The sequence below is a fragment of the Microcaecilia unicolor genome, chromosome 4 (assembly GCF_901765095.1).
Source record: "Microcaecilia unicolor chromosome 4, aMicUni1.1, whole genome shotgun sequence".
Taxonomy (NCBI): domain Eukaryota; kingdom Metazoa; phylum Chordata; class Amphibia; order Gymnophiona; family Siphonopidae; genus Microcaecilia; species Microcaecilia unicolor.
The window spans coordinates 157,754,013-157,772,330 of NC_044034.1; the positions used below are offsets into that span (position 1 = coordinate 157,754,013).

At 43.8% G+C, this 18,318-nt stretch overlaps 1 long non-coding RNA gene across 1 annotated transcript; it reads right to left on the minus strand.

The window, feature by feature from the left end:
* Positions 1 to 11,833: 11,833 nt before the first annotated feature.
* On the minus strand, positions 11,834 to 17,717 carry LOC115467960. Its single transcript, XR_003941793.1, has 3 exons — positions 17,625 to 17,717; positions 16,208 to 16,327; positions 11,834 to 12,777 (listed from the first exon to the last, which is right to left on the minus strand). It is a non-coding gene; the product is annotated as an uncharacterized LOC115467960 (long non-coding RNA).
* Positions 17,718 to 18,318: the final 601 nt, after the last annotated feature.

Genomic DNA, 18,318 nt, shown 5'->3' on the forward strand with positions numbered 1-18,318 from the left:
TGGCCATCTTAAAATCTAGGCTAAAAGCCCACCTTTTTGAAGCTGCTTTTAACTCCTAATTCCTATTCACTTGTTCAGCACCCAAGTCTTTTTTATCATTCCCACCTTAAGCAATTCCTTATCCCTTATTTGTACTGTTTGTCTGTCTTGATTAGATTCTAAACTCTGTCGAGTAGTCATTAACACTTAATCTCAGATACCGCATTCAATTCAAGCTTCTCCTTCTTACCTACAAATGCACTCAGTCTGCTGCCCCTTACTATCTTTCTACCCTCATCTCCCCTTACGTTCCCGCCCGTAACCTCCGTTCACAGGATAAATCCCTCCTCTCAGTACCCTTCTCCACCACCGCCAACTCCAGGCTCCGCTCATTCTGCCTCGCCTCACCCTATGCTTGGAACAACCTTCCTGAACCCTTACGCCAAGCCCCCTCCCTGCCCGTCTTCAATCTTTGCTTAAAGCCCACCTCTTCAATACTGCGTTCGGCACCTAACCCTTACCGTTCAGTGAATCCAGACTGCCCCAATTTAACTGCCCCTATCGGACCGACCGTTCACTTGTCTATTAGATTGTAAGCTCTTTGAGCAGGGACTGTCTCTCTTTGTTAAATTGTACAGCGCTGCGTAATCCTAGTAGCACTCTAGAAATGTTAAGTAGTAGTAGTAGTAGTAGTAGTAGTTATAAAAAGGCCCTATAATCTATTTCTTTGAGGCCCATTCCACCTTTGGTTTGAGGAAAGTATAGTCTCAGCATGTACTTGTTCTTATAAATTGCCTAATAGACATAGAAGAGTTTTCTTTTTCTTACATCTAATTTTTCAAGATCTTTCTGAGGTCAGTCTCCATTTCCAAAGAGTACGGAGATTGGAAACTAATTAGTGGCTTATATATTATTTTGTGCTGTTAAAGTACTTCTCGGTATCAATTTTAATGTCTTGTAATATTCTTTGCTGATTCTTTCTCTCAGTGATTTGTGCTGTATTGTGGTTCTTCCTCTTAGAATGAGCTATAAAATCTATTAGCTAGAAGTCCTCTCAAGCTCTCATACTGTTTCTTCCTCTCTAAGGGTTCTTCTTTTTATCTTAATGGGTGATCTTTCTCATGCTCATTTGATTGAATGCTGAAAGAGAAGTCCCTAGGTACAGGGACCCATCTGGTTTCTTAATTTTTATTTTATTTTATTATTTTTGCAAGACACCACACTCCATGCTTATCTATTCATTTGATTAGAGATGAAAGCAGAGTCAGCAGAATAATTTTGAAGACTGAGATTTCCAGTTCCTGAATTCCTCTGTTAATATCTTACGCTGAGTCTTTATGACATGAACACACTTAAAAGAAAGCCAAATTAGCAAAAAGATGTAGATAATTAAGCTGACAAAACAAAACAAGGATCCTCTTATTTCATGCTGATTTTCATGTTCACCCTTAGGAGAAATTAGTGTTTAACATTTTTTAAAGTTTTCTTTGCTTTTTCATCCCTATTATATATAAATTAGAAAGCTACTGGGATGGCCCTCAATTGAGCCCTATCCAAGCATCATGTTTTTTAGGCCACAAAAACATTAATATAAGAAAGAAAGAAAGAAAGAAAGAAAGAAAGAAAGAAAGAAAGAAAGAAAGAAAGAAAGAAAGAAAGAAAGAAAGAAAGACAATATAATAGAAGAAAAGAAAACCTGAGAAAAATCCTACAATGTTTCCCCTCATTCTATATCAGGTGGCCTAACTTAGGTACCAGTTTGACTGCTTAAGTTATAGAATTGCTCACACTAATGCACATTACTGTTCTAGTTCCACGTGAAGTGCTAGTTGGGCACTAACTGGTATTCTATCCCCCTGATATTTAGCCAGTGACGGTCAGCGTTTTTTTTAATGCTTACCATCGCTGGCTAAAATAGCCCTCCCAACATTCAGTGCAAGGCCATGTCCAGGCAATAACACTGAATATAGAGGGCTACAAGTGGGCGGGCTAGACAGCGGAACTTATGCAAGCCCATCCAATATTCAGCTGGGGCCCACATAAGAGTTAAGCAGGACCCAGTTGAATATCGGGCCAGGACCCACAAAAGCTTTTTTTTAAAAAATTGAAGCCTCAGAGCCCCTGATGCATCCCCCTCTCCCAGTGTGCAACCACAAGCCATCCTCCCTCCCCCTCAAACACCTCCCGCACCCCAATTCCCAACACTTCCATAGTTCAGATAGGCCCCCTCAGGCCTATCTTGATCCCTGGTGGTCCAGTGATGGTTATAGTGGGCAGGAGCAAAATGGCTACCATGACCTCTCACAGCAGCTCACGGTACTTCATGTAGTAGCCTAGTGATTAGTGCAGTGGGATGAGAATCTGAGGAACTGGGTTTGATTTCCACTGCAGTTCCTTGTGATCCTGGGAAGTCACTTAACCCTCTATTGCACCAGGTACAAAACTTAGATTGTGAGCCCACTAGGGACAAAAAAAGTACCTGGAAATAATATATGTAAATCGCTTTGGTTGTACCCACAGAAAGGCAGCATATTAAATCCATGACCCTTGACCGGCTTGCCACATTTATGTACACTTATATCTGCTATTGATATGGCGCAAGTGGATTTGCCTAAATGTTGGTGTATTATTGCTGACTTAATGCTAGTATTCTAGAACAGAATCTGAGGACCAATATGCCTTATAGAATTTGAGTTCAGTGCGCCTTTTCTTGGTGCTTAAATTTTGTTGTCCTCATAGAGTTGACCCCATTATGCTTATAATATATCCTTATATTAATACTAGTAAAAAAAGGTCCGTTTCCGAAACCAATGAAACGGGCGCTAGCATGTGGTTTTTTTCGTGTGTATGTGTCACAGAGTTATTTTGTGTGCGTGTGTGTGTGTGTGTGAGTGTGTGAGGGTGTGGTGTGTGTGTAGGTTGTTGATGATGGAGGTGGTGCGTCGGTGTGCGGTTGTTTCGTTAGTTTGGCAGCCAGTCTCCAGCGATTCCTAGGCAGGGAAGGAGTACTCCTCCCCCTTCCTTGGTCGCTGTTTGCTGCTGGCTGGGTTGCGGGTAATCCTTCCAGCTCGGCCGCAGCTTGTCCTGTTTGCCCACGTCCCAGATGGTGACGGGCACGTTGTTTTCTGGCTCCTCTGACTCCATGTCAAGCGATCCCAAATATAGTCTGTGCTATAGGCCCTCTGGCACTCTTCAGTACTGGCATTAGGCATTTAAAAATTTCTCCCTCCCTCCCCCGGTCTATTTTTGCACATACCCACAGCAGGAATATTCTTCTCTCATTCCAGCGGTGGTTCTGTGCTCTCTGTGCTGCACAGATAATGAGCCATTCTGCTGGGGAATGCTCCTCCCTAATTGTCACGTAGTTTCCTCTGATTGGTCCGTCTTACGTTGCCTAGTGTTGCCTGGGAACGGTGTTGTGATAGTCCTTTGTGTTTCAGAATGTTGAGGGTGTTTTTTCTGATTGGTCCGTCATGCGAGGGCGGGGCAGAGAGACATGGTCAGTGTTGTGGCTTCACCACCATGAATCCATGAACCCTTCAGTGAGTGACTGAGTGACTTCAGTACGTTGTCTTCAGAACGTTGAGGGTGAGTTTTATTATAGTAGACTAGTAAAAAAAGGCCCGTTTCTGGAGCCAATGAAACAGTCGCTAGCAAGGCTTTCCTCTGGCCCCCCCACCCAACGCACCTTCGTCGTCAGTGATGCCATTGTGTCGCCCTGGCCGCCGTCGATGTGAGTAAATTGCTCCGCCCTCAACGTCATAACGTTTGACGCGAGGGTGGGGACCTGAGACTATGTTTTTCGTGGCTTCAAAGCTTCGAACTTACGAACCTTGTCTTCAGTGACGTCAGACAATAGAACGTTGAGGGTGAGTTTTGTATATACTAGTAAAAAAGGCCAGTTTCCGAAACCAATGAAACGGGCGCTAGCATGTGTTTTGTGTGTGTGTGTGTGTATGTGTCACAGAGTTATTTTGTGTGTGTGTGTGTGAGGGTGGGGTGTGTGTGCAGGTTGTTGATGTGTGTCTTTTTTTTTTGTTTTGTTTTTTTGCTTGGGGGGTTGAGGGATGTGCTTATGCTATGCTGGCAAAGTGGGATGGATTGGTGTGTGGCTTTGAGGGTGTGTGTCTGTTGTATTGTGTGTGTGTGGTTTTGTCTGTCAAGGAGGTTTGTGGAGGGGGGGGGTCTTTCTGTTGGTGAAATGTAAATGTGGTTGTAGGGGGGTCAGCCTTTGCTGAGTGGTGGATTGTATTTTCCGGGGTTTTTTTTTGTGTTGTGCTGAGGCAGCAGTGTTGTTTTAGATGGGCGGAAGGTAGAGGAGCACGTACTTGGTCTGTAGGTATTTTTTGGCCGTTTCAGGGCTGCTGTAGGGGAACACTGGAAGAGAAATGTGCTGTGGGAAGCAGCACCGTCTTTTTCCGTTGGGCTGGGGTTCTGGGCATCCTGGAGGTGGGAGACGGCTTGCCTGAGGACGGGGATGGTTGTTTTAAGTTGGCGGAAGGGAGAGGAGCACGTTCTCGGGCCATCGGGTGGTGATCCGGTATGTTTGGTCCATTTCAGGCCGGCTGCAGTGGAATGCTGGAACATGCACTGCGGGAAGCTGCGTCATCTTTTTCCGGGTGCTTGGGGAATCCCCGAGGTGAGAGACGGCTTGCCTGAGGCTGGGGATGGTTGGGCACAGCCGCTTTGGCAAAAGGAGAAGAGGAAGGGGGTGGGGAGTTACCTGTAGCTGCGTGAGAAAACGGGTATTCTTTGTTTTGTATTATTAGTTTGCATTTCTGTTGAAGAAAGAGTGGATGCCTTTTGAATGATGGAGGTGGTGCGTCGGTGTGCGGTTGTTTCATTAGTTTGGCAGCCAGTCTCCAGCGATTCCTAGGCAGGGAAGGAGTAGGGAAACACGCGGAGCGTGTTTCCCTACTCCTCCCCCTTCCTTGGTCAGTGTTTGCTGCTGGCTGGGTCGCAGGTAATCCTTCAAGCTGGGCCGCAGCTTGTCCTGTTCGCCCATGTCCCAGATGGTGACGGACACGTTGTTTTCCAGCTCCTCTGACTCCATGTCAAGCGATCCCAAATATAGTCTTTGCTATGGGCCCTCTGGCACTCTTCAGTACTGGCATTAGGCATTTAAAAATTTCTCCCCCCCCCCCCCCCACCCCGGTCTATTTTTGCACATACCCACAGCAGGAATATTCTTCTCTCGTTCCAGCGGTGGTTCTGTGCTCTCTGTGCTGCACAGATAATGAGCCATTCTGCTGGGGAATGCTCCTCCCTTTTTGTCATGTAGTTTCCTCTGATTGGTACGTTTTATGTTGCCTAGTGTTGCCTGGGAACGGTGTTGTGATAGTCCTTTGTGTTTCAGAATGTTGAGGGTGTTTTTTCTGATTGGTCCGTCATGCGAGAGCAGGGCAGAGAGACATGGTCAGTGTTGTGGCTTCACCACCATGAATCCATGAACCCTTCAGGGAGTGACTGAGTGACTTCAGAATGTTGTCTTCAGAACGTTGAGGGTGAGTTTTATTATAGTAGATAATAATTCTCACCTCCAATGTTCTGACTTGCCTGGGACCGTGGCTCATTCCGAGCTGGTCTGCTAGGCTCCATAGATCAGGCTGACATCACCATAGCCATTATGATGTCAACTTCAGAACCAAGGGGAAACAAAATATGCCTCACAGCTGATCCATGTCCAGAGGAGGGTCGCTGGACATGGGTGGCTGGAGGGGGGGCAGGGGAGAGAGGAGGGTCGCTGGACATGGGTGGCTGGAAGGGGGGCAGGGGAGAGAGGAGGGTCGCTGGACATGGGTGGCTGGAGGGGGGCAGGGGAGACAGGAGGGTCGCTGGACATGGGTGGCTGGAGAGGGCAGGGGAGAGAGGAGGGCCACTGGACATGGGTGGCTGCAAGGGGGGCAGGGGGTCGCTGGACATGGGTGGCTAGAGGGGCAGGGGAGAGAGGAGGGTCACTGGACATGCGTAGCAGGAGGGGGGCAGGGGAGAGGGGAGGGTCGCTGGAAAAGGGTGGCTGCAGGGGGGCAGGGGGGACAGGAGGGTTGCTGGTCATGGGTGGCTGCAGGGGGAGAGGAGGGTCGCTGGACATGGGTGGCTGCAGGAGAGCCGAGGAAAACTTGCTAGCGCCCAATTCATTTGTGTCAGAAACGGGCCTTTTTAACTAGTAATATATAAACGTTGAATTGTTGGATGGATTTCTAACACAGGCATCTTGCTGTGAAATAAAGAATAACCATCAGAAAGAGTACTAGAATTAGACGTCAGCTTGTTACCATACCTGTTTTGTTATAAAGCAAGACTGAAGCCCCTAGAGCTTCAGATACAGCTTGTCCCTGCTCCACCCCCTGTGACTATCCCCTTTGCATTTTATTCACAAAGCAGTTATGCAATTATGTTACAAAAAAAACTCTGAGAGCACAGTGAGCACATATGTTTGCAATTGTAACCATCACACAAGTGTTCTACAACTAATGCATACAATTGGAACTAGATTCTATATATGGCGCCTGAAAATTTTGTAAAAATACACCTAGGCGTATTCTTTATAGTACACCTAAATTTTATAGCTCAAATTTCTGTGTGGTATATGGAATTATGCCGAGCATCTCTTCACACAACCAAATTTAGTCGCGGCAATTTACATCATGTTTTTCTTGGCGTAAATCCCGTTTCCTATATTAGGCGCAGAACAGAGGTATTCTATAACAAGGCACATAGATTATAGAAATGCCCACACTCCACCCATGGCCATGCCCCCTTTTGAACTATGCGACTTAGAATTTACACACGCTACATTACAGAATACATGTGAGTGAGCTCTGCACGTAAAACATAATGAATGCCAATTATTGCTGATAATTGCTTGTTTACACCCAATTAATAGTGCTGATTAACTAGTTAAACAAATAAGTTAAGCACATTGTTATAGAATACGCTTCAATTTCCTTGTGGAAATTAAGGCGCGATATATAGAATCCCAGAGGTTGATGCCTAACTTTACTGTGTCCTGTAGCAGCTCTAACAACTTACAAAATTTGTCCTGAATTTGTGAAGTGGAGCAGAGGAGTAATCTAATCGTTAGAGCACTAGATTTCATATCCAGGGGAGCCTGGTTCAAAACAGGTACAACTTTAGATTGTGACCTCTCCAGGGACAGGGAAATTTCCTAGTGTACCTGAATGTAACTGACCTTCAGTTATTACCAAAAACTGTTTAGAGCAAAATCCCCAAATAAATAACTTCAGGTGACCTGTTATAGAATGAGGGGATAACTGTCTTTCCCTTTTTTGTACTGGGAATAAACTTCTCCCTTTTCCCACCTAGGAAGAGAACTTGTGTCTTTAAAGTCTGCTTCCTTAGCTTCCCCTTCGTGCTGACTCAATCTCTGAGCCTGTCTCCTGAGTAGGACTGCCATGAGAGAGGGAAGAGAGTGAGTGTGCTTCTTGACCCTGTCAAAACATTTAAACTTAAGCAATGACTGTGCTGTTGAATATTGACCTCATAGAAGGTAATGCTGAAAAGGTCACTGAAATTTACATGCTAGGGTGCTGCATGCTAAGGGATAGATTCTATATATAGCACCTAAAAAATTGGTGGCAGAAAAATCTATAAGCTGCACTTAAAGTTAGGAACAGTTTATAGAATAGTGCTTACACCTGGGACTCACACCTAACTTTAAGCATGGCCATTTGCACCAACTGAAACATGGTGCAAATGTACCTGCCTAAGGGCCTCTTTTACAAACTGGCAGTAAGCCCTACCCAGCTGTACTTCCCACCCCCAGCGCGCAGTCATATCCGGCGCTACAGTAGCACCAGTGTGTACCTGATGGTAATGAGGCAGTGTGCAGGGTTAGTGCGGGGCCCTTCCTTACTGCCACCTCAATGGGTGGCAGTGAGGGCTCCCCCCTGAAATGGCTGTGCTTTATTTGCCACATGGCCTTTTCCTGCAGAGAAGAAAGACCTACCTTTTACCCGTTATGGTAAAAGAGGGCCTCATTGCACATCAAAAACACACGCTGACACCAGCGCAGCCCCCTTTTGCCACAGCTTGGTAAAAAGGGGACCTAAATTAGACACATAACCCTATTATTCTATAACAACATGCATAAATACTAGGAAAACCCCCATTCCACCCATGACCCTCCCATTTCTGGGCATAGTTGTTAAAAAAAAAACAATTATTGGCACAACTTGGCTCATTATTCAATTAAATTGCATGCACAATTTTTGGTGACTTCTATAGAATTAAGGGGTAAATGTGAATTCTAAATCAGCAAAATTATATGCATAATTGTTGTTCTAGAATATTAGTGTAAGTGGGCATTTACAAGCCAACTAAATACTGCAGTTGAGCACATAACTGACAGTATTCTTGAATCTTAGCACATAAGTGCTGGCCATGCCCCTGACCTGCCCATGCTCCTCCCATGTCCACACCCTCTTGAAGTTACATGTTATGAAAATTTTCCACGCTAAGGGCCCCTTTTGCAAAGGTGCACTAGCATTTTAGTGCTCACTAAAAATTAGCATGAGATGTGTAGATGCCCATAGGAATATTATGGGCATCTACACAGTTAGCACGTGCTAATTTTTAATGCACACTACAAACACAAGTGCACCTTTGTAAAAAAAAAAAAAAAACACCTTAATTTTCTAGAATAGCAGCTAAGTGCACTTATGCATGCAACTGCAAATTGGTGCAAATTAACTGCAATTATCAGTGATAATTAGTTGTTGGAGACAGCAGTTAATTTGCCAATTAACTTATGCACATAACTGGCAATATTTTATAACGTGTGCACAATTTTGCACGCTATGCATGAAAATGAGTGAGTGGAGGAGTGGCCTAGTGGTTAGGGTGGTGGACTTTGGTTCTGGGAAACTGTGGAACTGAGTTCAATTCCCACTTCAGGCACAGGCAGCTCCTTGTGACTCTGGGCAAGTCACTTAACCCTCCATTGCCTCATGTAAGCCACATTGAGCCTGCCATGAGTGGGAAAGTGTGGGATACAAAAAAAAAATGTGCACACAAGATTAAAGAATGAGGGGGATAATATATATCTAGCCTGTGCTTTCAGCAACAACAGTCCATAAGCAGGTCTTGAGGCTCCCAAGATGTGTCTTTATTTTTGAAAACATATAGCAGAGGATAGCAAGCTTCAGGCAACGGTCACAGTTTCTTACACTCCATTCAAATATTAGATAAAATCTTCAAGACAAATTCTTACAGTTGATTTAAAAGTAATCAGATTCTAAGTACAAAGGAATCAAATCAATAAGACAATTACCTCAATATTTCTGCAACCCTCATGGGTCAGATCCTTGATCCCATGTTAAGCACAACTCTAGGACAATCAGGATTTCTAAAATGCGGCAATGAAACATCTCCACTAATCCTATACTTAGGAAATGTCGGTATTAAGAAGAGCATATAACCTTGTTGATGTACACCAAGAAACTCATTTGGAGACATTACCCTTAGGAATATGTCTCTGGTAAATGTACTCAATCTACAGACTACAGGTGAGAAAAAAACAATTACTAGAACTGAAACACAGGGGGAAGGGGATTTGGATTTAGCTAATGCATTCTCAGGAATAGCTTAAGGGAAGTTACATGCTGGTATTGTAGATATTTCTCTGTCCCTAGAAAGACTTATACTCCAAATCTGCAACTGAGTCAATGGAAGGAGAAGTCACTTGCCCAAGAACACAAGAAAGTGAGGTTTGAACCCTTGTTTCCCTGCTTCTGAGCTTTGGATCTTAACCCATTAGACTATTCCTCCACTCCATAAAAGGAAAGTTGAATTGAAGTAACCAATCTCTCCTTTGGAGCATGCTTCCACAGCTCTTCATTGTTCTATTTGCTATCAGGGAACCTTCTAAAAACACTCCTGACTCTTCTTCTGACTCGAGTCACAACCCTTAGTCTTTCTAAGCTTAAAGAAAGCTCTGTATACAAAGAGAAGAATCACTTTCTTAATTTCCAACTGTTTATTACAAATAAGCAATGAATGTTTTGAAGATAAGTTGAAATCAAGAGCTATTCAGTACACTAAGAATGACTAACTGAATTGATTGGTGGCAGATTGAGTTTCTATAGGATCAACAGTTATATTTGACTGAGGCATGAACCAAGCAAGTCTCAAATAGAGGAACTAGGTCACATGGAACCTATAAGAACAAATATTACATGAACCTAGCAGGAAGCTGCTTCTCGCTTTAAATTCCAAGCCAGGGGTTCTCAATCCAGTCTTCAGGACACACCCAGCCAGTCAGGTTTTCATGATACCCTCAATGGTTATGTATGAAATAGATCTGCCTACAATGGAGGCAATGCTTGCAAATTTATTCATGCATATTCATTGTGGATATGTTGAAAATCAGACTGGTTTGGTGTATCCCCAAGGACCGGGTTGAGAATCATTGTTACAGACTGTTAATACAATGTAAAATAAACATGCACGCATGAACTGGGCAAGTTTATTAGAAATCCATAAAAGTCCTACAAAAAATTAAAGAGTAGAAACCTCCCTCCACTCAGGAAATGCCAGCCATTATACAATGCCAATGCATACTACCCAGATTCAGAGTGCACATGAGAGAACTCTAGTCTGTGGTCCTTGGTTGGGGATTGTTGATGGGAGAGGCATGGATTAAAAATGAAATAAAAGCTGAAGCAGTTTTAAATGAAAGCTCTTGGCACAATAACTTTGGTTTCAATGAAGTCTTTCAGGGCAGGAAGAAACTTATAGGCCACTCCTCCACTGACCCCTGATGTAGGCACTTGATGGCGAAACATGGCCTGTGTCGGGTCTAATAAAGGATTCTTGACTATCCTATGCTTGAAAGGTCCTTGGTGCTTTTTTTGTATTGTCAGTGCTGGTGCACAGATATTGCCCGGTATTGAATATCTGGGTCTCATTTGGCCGAAGGCAGTTTGCATTTTAAAAACACTGACTGCCAATGGATGAATACCGATCAGATTGTTTTTAAGAACATAGCATAAGATGAGTCAAGCTAAGTAAGACCAATGGCCGTTGAGATCAGCATTCTTTCGGACAGTGGCCAATCCAAGTCAAGTGCCTGGCAGATTCCAAATATAGGTCATATTTCTCATATTCACAATTCAACATATATAATAAATTTTTATAGATCCCCATTATGTAAGTTGCCTTTGACCACAATCTCTGGCAAAAGATTCCACAATGTATGTGTTGCAAGAAATTTGTATTTATTTATTAGGGTTTATTTACCATCATTTTGAAGAAAATTAATCTAAGGCAGTGTACAGCAAGAATAAATTGAACATGGGAAATTAAACAATTACAGCAGTAAAAATATTTAGATAACAGTACACAATATGAAATAGTATGCTACTTACAATTTCTATATATTTATTTATTTATTTGTACGTTTGTTATATTGTTGTATTGTCCTTAAACATCAAGGCATTGTAAAATTAAAAGTAATGAAACCTCCAGGGAAGCAAGGGTTTGTTTGAAAGGCATGGTCTTAAGCAGTGGCATAGCTAGATGGGGCCATGGGGGCCTAGACCCCCACAAATTGCTCTGGGCCCCTGGTTGGCTGGTGGGGGTCCACAGTCCATGCCAGCTGAAGACTTCGTCCAGCACTGGTCTACGGCAGCACCGCCGCATTGCCTGCCCTGCTGTTTCTTTCCCTCACATCAGGCACACTCTTTTTAGTGAAATTGAGCATGCTCAGTTTCACTAAAAAGAGTGTGACGGACGTGAGTAGGGCAGGCAATGCAGCGGCGCCAGAGATGAGCGCTGGATGAGGCCTTAAGCTGGCAGGGGTTGGGGACCCCTTTCAGCCAAGGTATTTGCAGCAGCAGAGGGGGAGCATGGCGGAGGGGGGTGGCGGTGGGGCAGTGACCAAAATATGTCCCCACCTACCTTGGGCTATGGCCCCCTCCCACCTCGAGGTCTGGCTACACCCCTGGTCTTAAGGGCTGTCAATACACAATGCAATATCTTAATAGACAGCATAGGGTATAAGTAGAGGTGGAACATACTGACAGATATATAGAGTATAGAAGTTAGATAGAAGTTCCATGTACCATCAGAAAGGTGAATTACTATAATTTCAGCTAGAGTTGTAGTGGATAGCCAAGTCCTGCTACAGTATGTACAATCAGTGTTAGTCCTTGTGTGTGTGACTAGCTAGTAATTTGCTTCTTCCATTAAAGGCTTTGGAAAAGAGCCAAGCTTAAACCTGCTTCCTGAAGTAGAGAGTCTTACATTGAGTGAAACCTTTCAAGGAGTGCATTCCAGATGGTGGGGGCTACATTGGAGAAGGCTAGCTGGCAGATGTCACACCATATGATATCTTTTGGAGAGGGTGTGGTTAGAGATACTCCTTGAGACAACCTTAGCGATCTTGATGGTGGGTAGAGGAGAATCCTGTTCAAGTACTCTGGCCATTTCCCATTAAGGGCCTTGAAGATCAGACAGAGAATACTTTCTAAGGTTTCTTTTCAATCTGCTGGTCATTAGTTCATGGAGTGGACTCTTGTTTTAGTAGTTTGAAAGGTTAAATAACTGTTCCCTACTGAACTATTTCATTCCATTTATGGTTTTATAAATTGTTATGATGTCCCCTCGCGGTCACCTTGTCTCCAAGCTGAAGAGCCCTAAGCTGTTTAGTCTCTTTTCATAAGAGAGGTGTTCCATCCCCTTCATAATGTTTGTAGCACTTCTGTGAACCTTTTTCTGTTCTGCCATACCATTTTTGAGATGGGACAACCAGAAATGCACACAATATTCAAGGGATCTCTACGGAAGAATAATTATATGTTCAGTTTCTTATCCATTCCTTTTCAAATAATCTTTACTTTTTTTGCAGCCACAACACAATGGGATAAAATTTGAATATAATTACAATTGGAGAGAGGGTCAGAAGTCATTTCATTTTGTGTGTGTGGGTGGGTGGGGGGGGGGGGGGGGGGTTGGAGATGTGGCAGAGACCTGACTTTCTTTTCTTTTTCATTTCTTTTGTTTGTTTAGATTGTCACATTTTAGATAAAGAGCAAAGGAAATAAAAAAACAAAATGAAACAATTTCTGTGCCCACCCCTTGTAACTAGCATTACTTATGCCCATAAGATAAAACCGTTTGTAGCAGATATGCACAGTGCCTCAGCTTACAGTGTGAAAACATAAAGTAAGAAAATAATGTTCTCCTTTATACGTTAACTCTAGTTATAACAATTTCCTTATATAATTGCATCTTTTTCAAGTATTAATTTGTTCCTTCTTAGGGGCATTAATCTTGCTGTGAGATCTTTATTTATGACAACTGCAATATATGGTTTGCTCCTATGGATGAAATTCCTATCAGAATCTTTCACTTTCAAGAACATTATGTTCAGTCCCACAATTGTTCCTATAATATTAGCAGATTTAATTTTGTTTTATACAGAACACAATTAAAACTGTATATCTCCTTAATACTTGCATTTAAAACATTCCAGTTTCAAATCTCTTAGATGCAATAGAAAGCAGACCTCTGTGTTTATTTGTTGACATTTTTAAGGTATATTTTGATGGATACAGCCTTCTCCCATTAGTAAAATCATTTCTAAATCACTCAGTTTGTCTCTTTGATTAAACATATTTTTTCCAACTTTTGCAATATAAATACTCAGACTTCAAATTGCTTTTGTAGCATTCAAATTAAATATTTATAGTTTTAAAGTTGTAAAAGTGAAATGGAATGATTGTAATAAGAAAAAACTTTTTGGTTAAGGATATTTTTGTCAAAATATAAGACCTGGAAACCCTTTGAAAATTGATGTCTAATTTTCTTTAAGAAATCTGTAATGTCAAAATCATTTACAGAAAGTCAGGAAACTCATTCTTTATTCTATTTCCTCTTCATCTAGCAACATTTGCCAAAGACCATGTGGTTTGATTAAATTGTTTACTTGCCTGTTGCAATTAGCATAAAGACAGTGTAATCGATTGATTAAGACAATTAAAGTGCATATTATTCATAAAACATTTTACATATACTCCTCACAGAGAGTCTTCTCATTCTGTGTTACCTAGGAAGAAACTCATAATGGGGCCCTTTTACTAAGCTGTGGTAAAAGGGGCCCTGTGCTAGCGGTGGTGGCCATTTTTGCTGTGTGCCAGGGCCCCTTTTACCATAACAGGTAAAAAGTCCAAAAAAATAAATGGCCATGCGACAAGTTCACATTTGACATGCAGCCATTTCAGGGGGAGCACGTAGAACATACATAAGAGTAGCCATATTGGGTCAGACCAATGGTCTATCTAGTCCAGTATCCTGTTTACCACACACTGGCCAAGCCAGGTCACAAGTACCTTGTAGAAACCCAATTAGCAGCAACATTCCATGCTACCAATCCTGAGGCAAGCAGTTGCTTTCCCATGTCTGTCTTAATAACAGACTATGGACTTTTTCTCCAGGAATTTGTTTAAACCTTTTTTAAACCTAGATACGCTAACCACTGTTACCACAAACTTTGGCAAAGAGTTCCAGAGTTTAACTATTTATTGAGTGAAAAAAATATTTCCTCCTATTTGTTTTAAAAGTATTTCCACATAACTTCCTCTAGCGTGCCCTAGTCTTTGTACTTTTGGAACGAGTAAAAAATTGATTTACTTCTACTCGTTCTACACCACTCAGGATTTTGTAGACCTCAATCATATCGCTCCTCATCTGTCTCTTTTCCAAGTTGAAGAACCCTAACCTCTTTAGCCTTTCCTCATACAAGAGGAGTTCCATCCCCTTTGTCATTTTGATTGCTCTTCTTTGAACCTTTTTTGATTCTGCTATATCTTTTTTGAGATATAGAGACCAGAACTGGACGCAATACTCAAGATGCGGTCGCACCATGGAGAGATACAAAGGCATTATAGTGTTTTTGGTCTTATTCACCATCCGTTTCCTAATAATTCCTAGCATCCTGTTTGCTTTTTTGGCCGCCAACACACACTGAACAGAAGATTTCAGCGTATTATCTACAATAGCAGTAAGGGCTCCCATGCTAACCTAGCAGTAACCAGGCAGCATGCAACGCCATCCAATTACCATCAGGTAACCTACTGCAGAAATATTTTTTAAACATTTCCACTAGCACTGGAAATGGGGCACCCTGGGGGTGAAACTACCACCAGCACCCATGTTGAGCTGGTGGTAGTTCAGGGTTGCCGCGAGGCAAGCCCGTTGCCACAGAGCAACCCTTTAGTAAACGGGCCCCAATGTGTCTATCATACTTGTTACAAATTTTATAACAAAATGTCAAAAAATTGGTCATAAAGGCAGTCATTTTGAAAATATTATTAATGAAGGGGAATCATCAGACAAACTACCAAGACCATTACAACTCATAGAAGCTGTTTGCCTTCACAACGCAGTCCTTCGAACACACCAAGACAGTCTGTTTTTCAAGGTAGTCACAATGCATATGCATTAGGTAAATTTGCATGCACTGTTTCAATGTTATGCAAATCTATCTCATGCATGTTCAGTGTTGGCATCCTGAAAACCCGACTGGCTAGGTGTGTCCCGAAGATTGGGTTGAAAACCTCTGCCCTAAATTAAACTAGAACAACAAAGAGAGTCCAAAATCTCCCGCAAAAAAACACAACAAAACAAAACGAGCGGAAGCTATCCAGAAGGACCAGACTGAAGCCACAAATGTTGGAAACCAAAATAATTTATTATAATAAATTATTTTGGTTTCCAACATTTGTGGCTTCAGTCTGGTCCTTCTGGATAGCTTCCGCTCGTTTTGTTTTGCTAAATTAAACTAGTGCATCCAATACACCATGTATTGAATTAATATATCTGTGTACTCAAATAATGTCAAATGAAACTTTTCACATACACTTAACTATAGCTGTTACCAGTGGTGTGCTGGTAAATGTTTAACAACAGGCTCTCTCCCCCCTGTACCCCCCCCCTGTCCACCTCTTCGCCCCCCATCTACCTCTGCACCCCCCCCCCAAATTGCAGAGCTGGCTATTGCCAGGGAGAGAGCCTGGGGGGGGGGGGCAATTCATTACTCCAGGGAAAAAAAAGTTAAATGATCCCAGGTTCCAATCTAATTCATGTTTAATGTGGGATAAAATGCACACTACTGGCTGTTACACAAATAATCACTCAAATAATAAGGCACTGATGTAAAGAATGTCAAAAATGTCAGTTATACTGTCTCCATATAGCTATTACTTACTTTGAGCATTCCAAGCTATGAAGTCCTGCAGACCCGACTCCATGCCGCATTTCATGAATTGCCTGTGTCAGGGGCCTAGGGAAGTCTATTCCTCAATAAAGTATCCCACAATGATAAGTTCTGCAAAAATGCATAATAAGGTGCAGAATGTTGTTGATAGAAGGCACCTGAATTTTGGTCATTTTGGGGCATGGTTACCAATGTGGGCTACTGTTAAGACTTATTTTATCACTAATTTGTGCTATTCTAGCACAGGCCATAGTTTATGAAATAAGACCTACTGTAGTTAATAATAAATAGGGTTAACCGTAAAATAACCCATTTTAACAGTAGCCCACATTGATAACTTTCTCCTTTAACTAAAGGAAAAGAAAAATGTTTCTAGAAACTGAAATCATTGCTATATGTAATACTAGTAAAAAAGGCCCGTTTCTGGAACAAATGAAATGGGCGCTAGCAAGGTTTTCCTGGGAGTGTGTATGTTTGAGAGAGTGTGTGTGAGAGTGACTGTGTGAGAGAGAGAGCCAGAGTGAATGTGCGGGTGTGTGACATAGAGTGAGACTGTCTGTGTGTCAGTGTGTGTGTGAGAATGAGAGTGTGCGGCAGGGCCCCCCTCCCTCTCCCCTGTTCCTTACGCCCCTCACCCCCTTCCCTCCTCCTTCCTCCCCTCCTTTTCCTCCTCCTTCCCCCCTCCCAGTTCCAGCGTGGCCCCCTCCCTCCGCCTTTCAGGTTTGTGCCCCTCCCTCCCTCCCTCAGGGTCCCTCCCTCTCTCCCTCCTTCTTGCCCGTTTCTGTTTGAAAGGAAACGGGCGCTAGCAGACCACCTCCAAGCCGAGGGAGCCATGGTCCCGGGCACATTAGAACGTTGGTGTGTGTGTGTGTGAGAGGGTGTGTATGACAGTGAGACACAGAGAGTGAAAGACTGGTTGCGTGTGAGAGAGAGCGTGTGTGTGTGACACAGAGATAGTGTGTGACAGAGTATGTGTGTGGGTGTGTGTGTGTGTCTCCATATCCTTTTCCTTCCAACAAGCCCTTGCAGGAGCACAGGGGTGGGCAGTGAAACAGAGTGTATGTGTGTGTGTGAGAGAGTGTGTGTGTGTGTGACAGACGGAGTGTGTGTTTGAGAGAGTGTGTCTGTGCATGACCCCTTCCTTCTGTCCAAGGTGCAGGGTCGTCCCCCCCCCCCATTCCTTTTTTTAATCCAGCGATTGTGCTCTTTTTCCCATGCCCTCCATCCATCCATCCATGTGCAACATTTGTCCTCTCCCCTTCCCTCCTGTTCTGTTCTCTCCCCTCTTCTCCATGTGTCTTTGTCTGCCATGTCTCCCCTTCAAGTTCCAGGCCCTGTCTCCCCTCCCCTCCTCTCCCTCCCTCTCCTTCCCTCTCCCTCAATTTCCTGCCCCCTCCCTCAAGTTTACCTGCTGTTAGCCAAGTTTTTCCGTCAGCTTCGTGCAGAGAAGTCTGTAGTTTGCTGTAGCTTCGGGCGCAGCCTGCTTAAAGGTTGTGTTATGGTCGACGTCCCCTGCTGAGGCGCCGGGAGGGCGGCTGTCTCTTCACGTGTTGTTTTTTTTTTTGTTATTGCAGTAGGGCGGTTCGGGGTGGCGGTATTTGGGTCAGCTGGGTGGCAGGTTCGGGAGGGCGGCGGTATTCTTATTAGCTGGGCGGCAAGGCATGATGCAGGGGCGTAGCCACGGGCGGGCCCGGGTGGGCCTGGGCCCACCCAATTTTGGGTCAGGCCCGCCCAGCAGCAAAGTTCCTGACTGCGATTCCAGTCGCAGGCTCCGCTCGCAGTCGCAGCGATTCCCACACGCTGCCTGCCAGTGCCGGCTGCCACTCAATCTCCTTGCGCTACTAAGCGCTAACCCGGAAGTCTCTCCTCTGCGGGAGAGACTTCCGGGTTAGCGCTTAGTAGCGCAAGGAGATTGTGTGGGAATCGCTGCGACTGCGAGCGGAGCCTGCGAGTAGAATCGCCGTCAGGAACACTGCTGCTGGGCAGGCCTGCAAGGAGGGTGAGATGCTGCAGCTGCACGGGGGGGGGGGGGGGAGGGATGATGGGGGAAAGATGTTGCATGGGGGAGGGAAGACGGGGGACACAGCAGCTGCACAGGGGGA